The sequence below is a fragment of the Hippoglossus hippoglossus genome, chromosome 6, assembly GCF_009819705.1.
Source record: "Hippoglossus hippoglossus isolate fHipHip1 chromosome 6, fHipHip1.pri, whole genome shotgun sequence".
Lineage (NCBI taxonomy): Eukaryota > Metazoa > Chordata > Actinopteri > Pleuronectiformes > Pleuronectidae > Hippoglossus > Hippoglossus hippoglossus.
The window spans coordinates 16,440,924-16,454,669 of record NC_047156.1 but is presented as its reverse complement, the minus strand read 5'-3'; positions in this window follow the sequence as shown (position 1 = coordinate 16,454,669).

Genomic DNA, 13,746 nt, shown 5'->3' with positions numbered 1-13,746 from the left:
AGGCTAAGGAGCTAGGCTACATGCTACCCGCGGCCGCAAACCGGCTAGCGCTGCGGTGTTGTTGCTTCAGGATGGTAAGTAACCTTGAAACTACACAACAACAAAACCTATTGCTTTATCTATTATCATAATCATATGCTTACATGCCTCAAGTGTTTTTTAATGTTATTGTTATAAAAGTTACCGTTTAACACGTGTAATGAACAGATTGAAGCAAATTAACTTTGGTTGTGACTTGATTTTAATTTTAATAAGTTAATAAATTAATATCAATACGCTACATGTGTAAGTTGCATGTGATAGTAACTATGTTTCACAAATGTTCTGATACAGGCTGGTACAACCACCATTACTATTGCCACCTTGTTTATTTAGCCTGTTATGGAATTTACAGTGAATTAGACAGTTTCGATAAGATTATTATCTCCACACACCACTGTTGGTTCTCATATTTATTGTATAATTATGGTTTCACACAGAGAAGTGGAGAGACTTGATGTGGACTGTTATCAACAGCTCTGTGAGAGATTATCACCTTGAATATTACAGATGAGGTAGAAAGACATTTTATCTATTTGTACAATGTTGTATTTCTTTCAGTACATTACATTTCATTTAGCTGATGCTTTTATCCAAAGCGACTTACAATATGTGCATTTAACCATGAGGGTACAAACCCAGAGCCCAGTACATCGGTTCTGTCTGAAATCTGTGGTGCTTCCACCTGCTGAACACAGAATAAACTGTAAGAACCAGTCTTTGCTGGAACATACACAACATAAAACATCCTTTTATAGTGAGTTTATTCTTTTCATTGGATGAAGCACTGCAGCACCTGATGTCCTCAGCATCCACTGTGGCAGCAGCAACACGGTGGAGATCGGCAGCTTCAGGCTGGTCAACATGAGGACGACCTGCACCAGCTTCATCTGCACAACACTTCATGTTTTCCTCCCTTCACTAAAGATGGCCTGCAACTGTTTAGAGTTGGCAGTCATTGCTAAGTGTCATGGATAATATAGTTAATTTCTATATTCATTATGGTTCGTTAAAAAAATGAACACTTATCAGAACAATGTTTATCTTTTACTTTCTGATTTGATACACTTTAGATAAAAACCCAGTGTTTTATTTTTCTTCTTTGCCATAAGAGACAGCACACGGTCAGCACAGCTGTGTCCTTCAGGCTCGTCCGTCCCTAATAAAATGACAGGAAACATAAAAGTATGGCATTATTGTAGAGGAAGTGTTACTTATGAACAAAGTTTGTATCCTTATTTTCTGTGGATATTCAACTATGTATTTGAATATGGTTTTGGATTAAAAAGTGCACTACCAAGACAATGAATGTACAGTATGGAGTTCTTCCACATTAATAGTATTGCATATATAATTTAATACATTATGTATTATGTGCAATACTTTGCTTTGATTGTTTGTAAGTTATGAAAACAGGTCTGTACCTGGAGTCAGTGTTGAAGTGATGACTCTCAGTGTTCAGTCTGGTTGGATTCCAGTTGTGTCTCATGTTGGACATCCACGGGTGCAGGCTGTCTGATTCACCTAGAGGAACATTCACCACAAATACACAGATATGTAAAGTCATACATGTGCCAGGTTAACTCCTTAACAGACTTTTACATGGTAAAAATAAAAGTTTATTACTTCAAAGTTCATCAGATCATAATCATTTCAGCTTAGAAAATAGGTGGTGGACATCAGCCTCAGGTTCTCTATGTGACTGTCTATTCTAGTAAAGTTACACTTCCTATAATTTATTTATGTGACAAAAAAATACATTATTCTGCATGTCCACTTATTTAACACAATAATTCAGTCAAATCTGCCTAAGATTAACGATGTAAAAACTGAATGTAGCCGACAGGTTTAGTTTTCACTAACACGTTACAACACATCAACACCAATACTCTGAATAAAGAGCTTTAGGAGACGTAATGCTACTTTAAACAGCTGCTCTTAAAATGCAGATGTGACTTTAAATACTCACGTTTCAGTTGATCACAGTAAATGTGGTTCTGCAGAATAATAATCTGTGTAACGTAGTCAAGTCAAATGGGTTGGCGAGTGAAACAACTTTACATAACATTAGATATCTTACGTGGTGGAACGTATTCTCCAAACACACACAGTCGCCTGTCTCAGTTTAAACGATTCATAACGCTTCTCTCTGCTGTGTGGACCGGTTCATGTCGGTTCAATAACTCCCGTACGGTCCCGTTAGCATCGCCATTACTGCTGGTGTCTTACCTGCAGGGTAGCGGAGCTAAACTAGGTACAGAGACACCGATACCTGCTCGTCACTACTAACACATAAATAACATACTATACTTTACTTACCACAGAAACGGGAGCGCAGACGTCTTTAACTTCTCCGTCAGGAGAACAAGCCGAACATCAAACCGATTTATTCATCTGATATGTGAGTGAAACCTCTCCACAGACTCAGGTCCTGTTCGGTGACGGGGGTTAGCCTGTTAGCCTGTTAGCTCAGGTGAAGCCGAGCAGGCAACAGGCTAGGAGCTGGAGTCGCGCGCTAACGGTGACGTCACCTGTCCATCAAGTGATAATTATTCATAATATCAAACCTCTATATAATTTAAACGAGTGAGTTAGAAAAAAATTCACCCCCCTCAGAGTTGTCAGAACTAAGTGATTGAGACTAAAACCTTTTTTTGAACCAGGCTGTAAACAGGTTTAATTCTGCTCTAAAGTCGGGCTTTTTAACATGGGAGTCAATGGGAATTGACTCCTTCTTGGAGCCAGCCTCAAGTGGCCACCCAGTGAACTGCAGCTTTTTGCACTTCCGTATTGGCCTCATCGCTCAGCCCGGGATGTTGCCCCTTGGGTGTGAACACAATTCTCATGGAAATTGCAAATTTACCAGTAGACAGGCGAGTGATTTTTGACATTGCAATGAATTCACTTCAAATTACTCATTTTGTTAACAATAATGATGGTATGACCATGGATGGACCACAGAGCAGGCCTACAGGGCTCATGCTCCGTATTGACACATCAGGCCACTAGATATTGAAATTGTCTTTAGCCTCAGTCAGACAGAGATCCTTGCTGTATAGAAGACCCCTCATTATGTCAGCTTTGTTGTTTTTATACTGAACCCAATACAGCCAGGGCTTTTATTATAATTCATTCGTCATTTTGCCCTGGATTTTTTGTGTGAAGTGCTTTGTAACCTTGTTTAGATAAGTGCTATATAAATAACGTTATTATTATTATTATTATTATTATTACACACAGATGTGAATCCAGCTCTGTGACTTCCTCCCCTGCAGCGTAATTGCCAGAACAACAATTGTGTTTGTGTCTTGGAACAGGTCATATAAACAGGGCAATTGTCGTATATACTGCATCACTTCCATTTCCCCTCGAGACACTGACGACATCAGGGCAACCTTTTTTGACAATTAGAACCTTCATCATAATCATCATAAGATGTGCTGGAGAACTTGGGTAACACTCAGGACTCTGTGCAGCCTCCTCTGTTTTCTTCCTACATGTGATATGTACAGTTTCAGGCTGTTAGAGATGCTTGAATTTGATGTTAACATTATGAAAGAGTAGTGTTGTAGGTAGGCCTGCTAACTGAACCGGGGGTGAACATATCTGAAGATGTGTATTTACCCAGTCAAGCAACACAGGTGTTACTCGTACACTGTTTCCTGGCTGCTCCCCATTATTTGCTCAGGCTGCTGACATGTTTTCCGTCTTTCTCCACACCTCCCTCACGCCGTCCTTTTGGAGCTTCAACTCTGTCCTTTACACCTTCAGTTTTATTCAGCTGTCTGAACTCGGATATAAAATACAGTCAACAGTTGGATAAAAGCGATTTGTTTTTCTAAAAAAAATAAAAATAAATAGGTGCTTGAGCTAAAGCTTTAGAGCAAGGTGATCAATTGTTACAATGTAAACAGATATTATTTCTGAAATAGCTTGAAGGCTTGAGACTTGTAATTAAAAACCAGCAGTTGTTTATTATGTAAGATCATGGATGTCACATAGTGTGTGTCAGTTATTTGGTTCAAGAAAAGGACGTCACTCTCATTCTCTCTGCTTCTCTTCACCTAATCTCGCTCCATACAATCCAAGATAAAGTTGGTTTTTTTATTTGCTTTTTAATATGATTTATTCTGTGAGCATATGGACATTGGGCTACTGTATTTAAACTGCAAACATTCAACAGAATATTCCAGTGATTCTCTCATAGGCAGTGCAAATAAAGGTACTTTTCATTATTAATCCTTCTTAAAATGGCTATTCAGAATGTATTATAAAGTATTTTGATGATTAAAGAGTAACTAAACTCCTAAACCACTTTATTTCCAGCTGAAAACCAATGTATACAGGTATTTAGTAGTGATGTTGATAGATTCAGGTCCAAACCTTGACATTTTTGTGCAAAGAGTTTGAATTTGCCACTTTTTGGGGTAGATATGCATAGTGACTGCCCTCTACTGGTTAAAACACAGCTATTACAACAACCCCTTCCTCCAGCCTGGTTGGGCTGTTCTGCAGCTCACCCTGATCTGTTGACCTCTGCATGCAACCGTCATTAACACAAGGATTTAGTTACATTTTCTGGTGTGGCTAACAGACAGGCTCCCAGGATGTGAGTGTTGTCATTCAAGATGAATTCACCTACTCAGAAAAACATTAGAAAGCATCAATGGATAAATAGATGAGGCTTTGTACTAACAGGAATATTGTGTAGCAGGAGAGAGATCCAGATCCAGTAGTGTATTGTTTCCTTTGGTACCTCCCTACAACATATGTTCTAATTACCTCTGCTATGGAGTTTTCACCCCATACATTTGTTTGTAAGCAAGATTATGTATAAACTACAGGACCGATTACCACAAACTTTGTGTGGATGTGGATCAGCAAACAACCGATTAGATTTTGGTGCTGTCCGGATCAGGGGGAGGAGTCAGCCAATTTTTTTTACACTTTCTTTAACATTGTAGGGTTTAAGGGGGCTGATATTTATTAGTGTGTGCAATTTGGTGCAGATCCCCCCCCAAAAATGCAAATCTAGTGAATTTAAAAGTGGTTTTAAGTGGAGGTGCAGTGCATACTCCCAGTGCCATTCTAGTACCACTACCACTGCTTCCACCCTCTCTTGCACTTGCTATGGCTATGAGAGCTCTGGCTTGGGGCATAACCCCTTGAACTGATGTGGCTCGGGGGCCACCATGGTCCTCCACCACACTAATGCCCACTTCAGGGGATTCTGGATGGGAAAATCCTTCACGTCAGTAGAGCCCTCTGTGGCAGAGGTGCCTTGCAATTCTGTCGCGCTCTGTTTTTTTTATGGCCTGAAGACGTCACCGACAGTGACACTGACATCCAGCCTCGCATCCCTCGCCCCCTCTCACATCCAGCCCCCACCCCCTCAGTTCTCTGCCCAGTTTTTAAGCAATGTTCAAAATCACACAGTGGGTGGAGTCAGGCTTAGACTCTGGCGAGAAGTTACACTTTAAGTTGATAAACACAGACTCTCTTTGCTGTAGTTAAACCTCCTGTAAGGTGATCAAACTATAACTGTACCTTCACATTAGACTCCTCAGTACTTGAGTTCATAAAATTTTATTTCTCAGGAATGTTTGGGTTTTTAGAGCTTTTGTTTCAACTTGTTGGACACTAAAGTAACATTAGTGAAGATGAAGTCACTGAAATAATCGACACAGCAGAACATGTGACCACAGTTTTCCTAACCGCCTCATTTTGAACAATTTTTAGACTTTGAATACATAAATAATAACTTGGATTTATATAATGCCTTACATGTGTCACATGGGGACAAAAGTAAAAGTGCATGTAAAGTTCAGGGTGAAGCAGCCAGCTGACCTCTTGTTAGTCTCCCTGCCTCATTACGAAATACTGGAGCTCATTACAGTCACATCAAATAAAGAGCGAAATGTGCAGTTTTGTTTCTCGGGCCATATACGCCACAGGTAATCAAGAATAGTCACAAAACACTAACCAGTGGTGGTAAAATGAGTCGTGACCAAGCTGAGCCACATATCCAAGTCCAACATCTCACCAAACCACACATTCTTTTGACCCAGTCAGAAATTTAAAAAAGTTTATCAAAATAACTGATCAGTGCCTTCTCTCAACTCTCTGCTGGAAATGTTTATATTAAGTAACCAGCAGTTATTTCTTTCACCCCAAGAGGGCAGTAGCATCTCTACTATCCATCCATCCAGTGCTTGCAGATGTATATTTTCTTCTCAGCATTAACAAGAGGGGACCATTGTATTTGAGACTGTTCGTGGCATCAAGATTTTAACATGTATTTATTTATCATCATTTTAAAAGGAAAGTGATGGGTTTTGCAGTATTTTAAAAATGACATTAGAAATGAATGTAGTTACATGCCACACTAATACAACACAACACCATCTGTATCCAAATATCCCATGGTTCCCTTTCATTGACTCTGTAAACACTAACTCCGACACGACGACTCTCGGGAGGGCCGACATTTTTATCCTGCAAACTCCAACGTGTTGACTGAAGCAAATTTGACATGACTATAAGGCCAGAGCCCTCAAATTAAAACAGTGTGTCTTTGGTATTTTAGGCAGATTTTATGTTTGACCTGCTGATCAGAAAGTAAGCACCAGTAGCAGGCGGCATGTCAGTTCACCCTGCCTCACATCTGAAGTGTCTGCATCGGGGCAGGTCGGGTTCTCGCTACCGAGTCTTTAACAGCTGCTAAGTGTTACTGGTGGAGAGCATGAGCAGCTCCTGATCCCGGTGGTTTACTCTCTTCAGCGTGCTCGTGTCACTTCACATCCAAGGGGTATTAACACAAGCTTGAAGAGCAGGCCCTCCTGGTGGCATCAGAGTAGGTCATAAAGGGAGTTCAGTGGTCGAGGAAGTACGCAAACATTTGACTTAAGTAACAGTATAAATAAACTGACACAAATGTTCTCATGTAAAGGTACCTTTCAAATATATTTAAAGTATTCGTATTAGTACCACATCATTATGGCTGAGTCTCTCCCTCTCCACCTGTGAGTCCTGTGGCCGCAGACACGCTTTGCCGTCTTTAAAAGAGGCGGGACCCAATGTTACCTGCCTGCTCTGATTGGATCAGTGGATCAATTTCAAAGATGTTTTTTGACTGTCCTCTTTGCCACTGTAACTCAGCAGATTTCCCCTTTGTGGGACTAATAAAGGATTATCTTATCTCATCTTATTCCTACTGTATTCATATCTTATTCCTATCTTAAATTATGATGAGGTAAATATGTAAAGCAAGGCATTGTAAACATGTACTGGACTAGAAAGTAAAGTTAAAGTGAAAAGTACATGAAAATAAATCTAATTAAGTACAGATACATGAAAAATACATTGAAGTAACTCAGTAAATGTACTGTTACATCCTACCAACGTGGGCCTGTGAAATCAAGCTGAAAGCACTTGAGTTTCAAAATCTGGCAAAAATCAACCTGATGCAAACATGGTGTCTTTTTTTCTTCTCTGTTTTTTATATCAGACATATGAAAGACCACTTTCATTTTACTGAACAATATTAAAAATAAACGATTTATTCTGCTTAGAATTTGAGTCGCCCATACAGTGACAGTTTGTGGTAAAACGGAGCATCTCGGAGTGCATCTTCTTTGATTGTGGCCACGACATAAATACTTGAAAAAGCTTTTGGATCCTCGATAAAGTAACAAATCTTAATGGAAGAATAAACAGAAAAAGCATGATACATTCAAACTTACTCCTTTGTTCTCAATGTGTTACTAGTTACAGTCCCTACGTTGCCGTTAGAGAAACTCGTGTAAAATCCCTTAAAATAATGTCGTTTTTTGGGGGGAGTTTGGTGTCACTGCAAAGGATTAATGTTGTCGTATTTACCTCTTTGCTCAAGTTTTGTCTTGCAGTGCTGCATCTCTTCTTTCCTCATAAAAATTCCTCTGAGGAAAAAGGAAGAGGAGAGTGAGGGATGGATGGGGGGGGGCGAAGGGCTCTGTGTTCAGTTTGTTTTAGCCCCCTGTTTGGAGAGGAAACTTTCATTGCCTGATGATTTACGAGTGCTTAGCCGCCCAGGGGAATTAGAGAGTCCCGCTTTTTCCTGCATGTAAAAACCCAGCCTCTAACATAAAACTTATTTTCCTCCTTTGTGTTGTGTTTATCCAGTGTGAAAGGTGTTAGGTCCGGTGGGGAGTTAAAGGGCCGCGGAGAAATCCCCCCGAGGAGCGTTCAACAGAAACCATACCAGGGGCAGACGCTTCACATCTGCTGCGATGAGACCGCAAAACCCAAAGTGAAAATGTGAGAATCTAGAAAATACACTCGACAGCACAGTTTAATAAACAAGGCTTGCATTAAGTCAAATAAAGCAGCAGCCCCCTCTAACAGCCGCCTTGTTGTTGTGGTGGAGAACAGATTCATTATCCTACAGCTACTGAGACCCACACAACCTGTGCCCTTGGACTCTGGGAGGCAGCTCGGTGCCCCTAACCCAGTGTGAAACAGGAAGTGAGCTGGAAAGGCCAGGAAATGAGTCCGTAGGGATGTGTCGTTTCTCAGGCTGAGCATCACCGCTGTCTTGAGAGGTCTCTTGTGCTCTGTGACTCACTCGTGGAGCATGTGTTTTCAGTCCGCACGACTTGGATTTAACTGATGACTACAAATAGATGGCCTGAGCTCTTCCATGTGAGAAGACCACAAAGGGAGAAAACTAATGTTTAGCAGTCAGCCGCCGGCCAAATGATGGCGACTGTTAGGCCACTTTCTCATTAGTTATCTTTGGCTACATCCACACCGCTACGTTTTCATATGGAAACGCATCAACTCTGCTACGTATACACCTGCATCCACACTACTCCGGATGTTAGTCTGGACAGGCAGAAATGGAGATTTTTGGAGACTATGATGAAGACACTCACAACTGCTTGCTGATTTGGTCTTTTTGGTGACGACATGTCCTTCGCCGATTCGTCAGGCTCCCATCACATGACCCTCTTCTGGAAGAGAACCACTTGGCCTCAGCCTCGGCTACCAGTGTAGAACGCAACATGGATGAATTATAACTTGTACAGTTAATTTCTACATTTTACAATGATTTATCTGTTTACATGCAGAGGAGACAAGCTGTAGCAATCTGCGACAATCACATTTCCAGCAGGACGCGTATGACTTCCTGTTTACATCATCACGTGCACCCCTATAGTACGTGGTGGTCACATGATCTACGTTTTCAGGCGTGCTAGTATGGACGGGGATTAAAAGTGATGCAACAAAATGATCGTGTGGACAGAAATCGCTTTAGTTTGAAAAAGCCCTTTCCAAACGTATTGCGAACTCCACTCACAGCTGGAGACTAATGCTCCTTTGCTCATTGAACACCAGATTTTCTCACCCTGTGGCCCTCGTCGTCAACTCGGCCTGTCACTCAGGTCCCGTGCACATTGCGTCTGTGAGAGGTCAACTGTTGTGTATGTCTGACCTCTGAGCTCTGCAGCAGGAGGGCCGCGCGTGCAAATGCACAGAACAAGGCTGGACCTGAGCGCACGATAAATCAGAGGGATGCTTCACCGCCCCCATATCCTCAAGATTCATAATTGGAAGCATATTGCAGAGAGGAGAGAGGAAATGCTGCTCTGGAGCTGAGAGGTTGAAGGGGTTAGAAACACAGGCTGATAACAAACTTGAAGCGTGTTAGGAGGCGGTTTGCTTTCGCTATGTTGACTCTTAGATTTTCAAAAGCTGCACATGGGCAAAGTAAGAAACTACATGTTTTGACAGGGTGAGTCTTTTCATCACTACAGCATGCCAACTGACAGTTCACCCATGTTTCATCAGCCACATTATTTACGTTCTTACATATGCGTCTCGTAAATATAAAAAGAAAGCTCCTTTTATGATCTTCAATAAATCTGCTCTTGTATGCAATGCTTCTGAGAATATGCATTTTTTTTTATCTTTGCCTGTTACTTGAACATTGCTGCTGTTCTGCAAAAGTACACAAGTGTTGATTTAACCCACTAACCCACTTGCTACATCCACTTTTCGTCCGCCCGAAACTTACTCTCATGTGTCAGTACCACTTTAAATCTTTTCCCTCGCTGTTTATGTTAGTATGTCAGAAAGCCACACTAGACATTTCCACACTCTAATAAACCAGAGTTTTATTAGTGGGAGTCAGTGAATGATGGGAGCCGTTGCAGGGCTGTCTCCCTGGTAACAGGCCACAGAGATGCCTGTCAGGCAGCTGGCCGTGGGTCAGCTGTTTGATGCCCGCTGTCAGCTGATGGGAAACTAGAGCTGGGACCGTGGACTGACCGCAGATTAACAAAGCAAGCGGATGCCATGATATGGGAACATGCTCACTCCAGTAGACTCTTGTGGAGCTTGATTCTATTCATTCATTCTATCCATTATCAATACAGTTTATACTTTGAGGGTCTTGCGGGGAGGTGGAGCCAATCCCAGCTGACATTGGGGCGAGAGGCAGGGTACACTCAGGTCGCCAGCATGTTGCAGACCTTCACAATTTAGAGTCTCAATCAATCAATGTTTCTGTGAGATGAGCCGGAGTACAGAGAGAAACCCCAACGCAGACACAGGGAGGAAATGCAAACTCCACATAGACCTCGGCCAAGTTGGGATTTCGAACTGGGGTCCCCCTTTCTACGAAGTGATAGTGTTGCACCACCGTGCTAACCACTGATCCACTGTGCCACCTGCTTTGATTCTAGCTTTGCACATTTCTTGTAAAAGTGCAAGAATGGTTATATTTTAAACCATAGCCACTTTTTTATTGACAATTTTTTTGCTCTGTATTTCGTTGTGATTACTTTATACATTTGAACAATTTTTAAAGACTACTCTGGAACAATTTGACATACTGCTGAATGGTGAAAGCTGATACTGAGTGGTTACTTTGCAGATGTACTTCAGCTCAGAATCTGTGTGTTTCTGCTCAGGACATGACAGGGAATGATCAGGCAAAATACTACAGAGACTGACAGTGCCAAGTTCAAGGTTATACCCTATAATAGCTTATGAAATTATGTAATTATTATTCTTTCATATTGTTTCCACATGGTCTGGTATAGTAGAGATATTCCTAGGTTAAAGCAACGGTCCGACCTTGGCCCAGCGACGGTCCGACTGTGGCCCAGAGGTTTTTAAGTGAAGTAGGAAGGAACCACTTTAGGCTAATTTACTTCCGTTCCATATTTGTGCAGGTTTCCAAAAGCTCACAGAAACTGACAAATCAGATGAAACGGAGCAATACCACAGGATATAGTGGGGGGCAGTGTTGCCAATAGACTACAAGACAAAAAGAAATGTCATCAATGGTGGAACTTTTTGGAGGAGAGACTTTTAGCCTTTGCCCGTTCACAGGGACAAACAGCCACTCTTGCCTCTCTCTTAAGGTACATTATCACATCCTCCTCCACCATCGCCACATTTGCTGTTGTTAGAAACTCTCGACTCTGCGCTGCCCTCTGATGGATGTATGGCTTAGCAACCACGCCAACATGGAGGATGCATGTATCTCCTTTCGTATGTAAGGCCAGAATGAAAGAGCCTTTCTGCAACCCATCGCTGATTCTTACAATCATGATCACAAACGTATTTGCAGAATTACGGCGTTGCAGATGTGCATGATAGTGGGAGCATGAAAAGAGATGAAAGTGATGGAGTGGAGTTGTAGATGCGTTGATAGGGGAGGCTGTCTCAGAGCCAGAGAGCCCATTAGAAGGCACTTAGAGAAGTGAGGTATCCATGTTCCTCTCTCAGTAAAGCTCCATTCTGATCCTACCCCTGAGTCACATCCCCCTCCTACACTTACTACAGACACAATGACCTGTCAGGCCCTGTGAGGCATAAATGATCTGACATGCAAATTTGGATTTAGTTAACTTTTGTTCTAAAATGTGCATACAATGTCCCCTCAAGCATTAACTTCAATAACATTTTCATCCTAGCGAGGAACCATCTTGTCTCTTGTTCATGCTGTTTTATTTCTGTACTTTGATGGGAAATCTAAAAAACAGATGTCACTTCTTTTAGATCCGTGGTATATTCATGCTGTTTAGGATTACTTTCTTATGTGCGTGAAAAGCTTCGCTAAATGTGAGCTGTTTACTGGCATTCTGGGCTCATAACGAGGAGCGTTTGACCGGACACAGTGATGTATGCCGTGTTTCTTCCTCCTCGGCCGCCTGCTCCTCTCCTGTGCTGAGGAGCTGTAGCGCTCTGACTTATGACCACGGCAGGAGACTGCTCCGTCTTTAATGTCCCTGAGGTCGGCATCAATATATCAAGCCTCTGCTGCCTCTTTTGATTTACAACAAGATGTCACGTGAAGTTATTTGAATAAGGTGGACTTTAGTTTTGTGGCAGCCAACGTGGCGTGTGTGAATTTACATGTTGTGCTTGTCTTCTGCACTTTGGCGTCCTTTCACTGGTCCAGAGATGAGTGGAGAAATTTGATTTACAATTTTTACTTTCAAACCACTGGGATCATTTAACAGTGTAAGCTCTAAAATATAGCATTAGATTTTGTTCTTGCTGAAAGCTGATATAAGCGCGGATTTACTGCCTGGGCCTTGCTAACGACGGCTCTTAATGAGCAGCTCAAGCATCCACTTGTTTATGGAGCAGGCTGATTGACAGGCTGACCGATGGAAAAATAAAGCGCTGAGCGGGGAATCGGATCTGTCCCCTCTTTGCCATTTCTGCAGGGCCCTAATGTAGTGGAGTGAACTTTGAAGTGCCCTAATGGTCTTCATGGTCCCCTAACCATGCAGCCTTCTATTAAGGGTGTCAGTGGAGCCTGGCTGGAGCAGCGTGACCCATTAGGTTTAATGAGTGCTGTTCAGGGCACAGTGTGCTGCTCTTCTTCCTCCCTGCAAGTGTTTATTTATCTCATCTGCTCACGTTTTAGACACGTGGGGAGAGCAGAGGCAGGGGAAACGTCCCTTTACCTACAGTGCTCCCATTGTCATGTGAGTTTCTGTGACCTCCGAACTCTGTCTGCTATAAGATGATCTCACAAGGGTCATAGATGATTTATCGTCAGTTATTAAAAAATAACTATGTGTGTAGATATTCTATATTTCACCTCTAATAAGGAGATTATGTATCTACCCATGTCCAAATGTTTCTTGGTTGGTTTGTATGTTTGTTAATTTGTACACAAAATACATTGGATGGATTTACACAAAATTTGTGTAAGATGTGGAATGGGTCAGAGAGGAATCCATACAATTTTGGTGCAGATCCAGAAATAATTTTTTACTTTAATTGTAAGATGGTACATTTTGATGGAAATGATTGGAGATTGATGAAGAAAATCAGGCACATTTAGGGACTGATATGATTGAATTTAAAGGGACTCGGAGGTTTTCACTCTTCTGAATGACATTCTAGTTTGTCATCCCATCCCATGAAAACACAACACTGAATATAGAAGTACATCTGTGTAGAATAATGCATGCATCTTGATTTAAATGACGGATATTTATGAGTGTGCGCAATCTGGTGCAGATCCTAATAAAAATCTGGATCTAGTGAATTTAAATGCGGTTTCATGAAAGGACTGTTTGGCCTTGGTGGAGGTATGCTCTCTACTGAGTGACATACTAGATGTTATTACTATTATTGCCATTCAAAGAACACAATAGAGGGAATATCTGTTGTATCTGAAGTATTTCATCTGACTCTTAA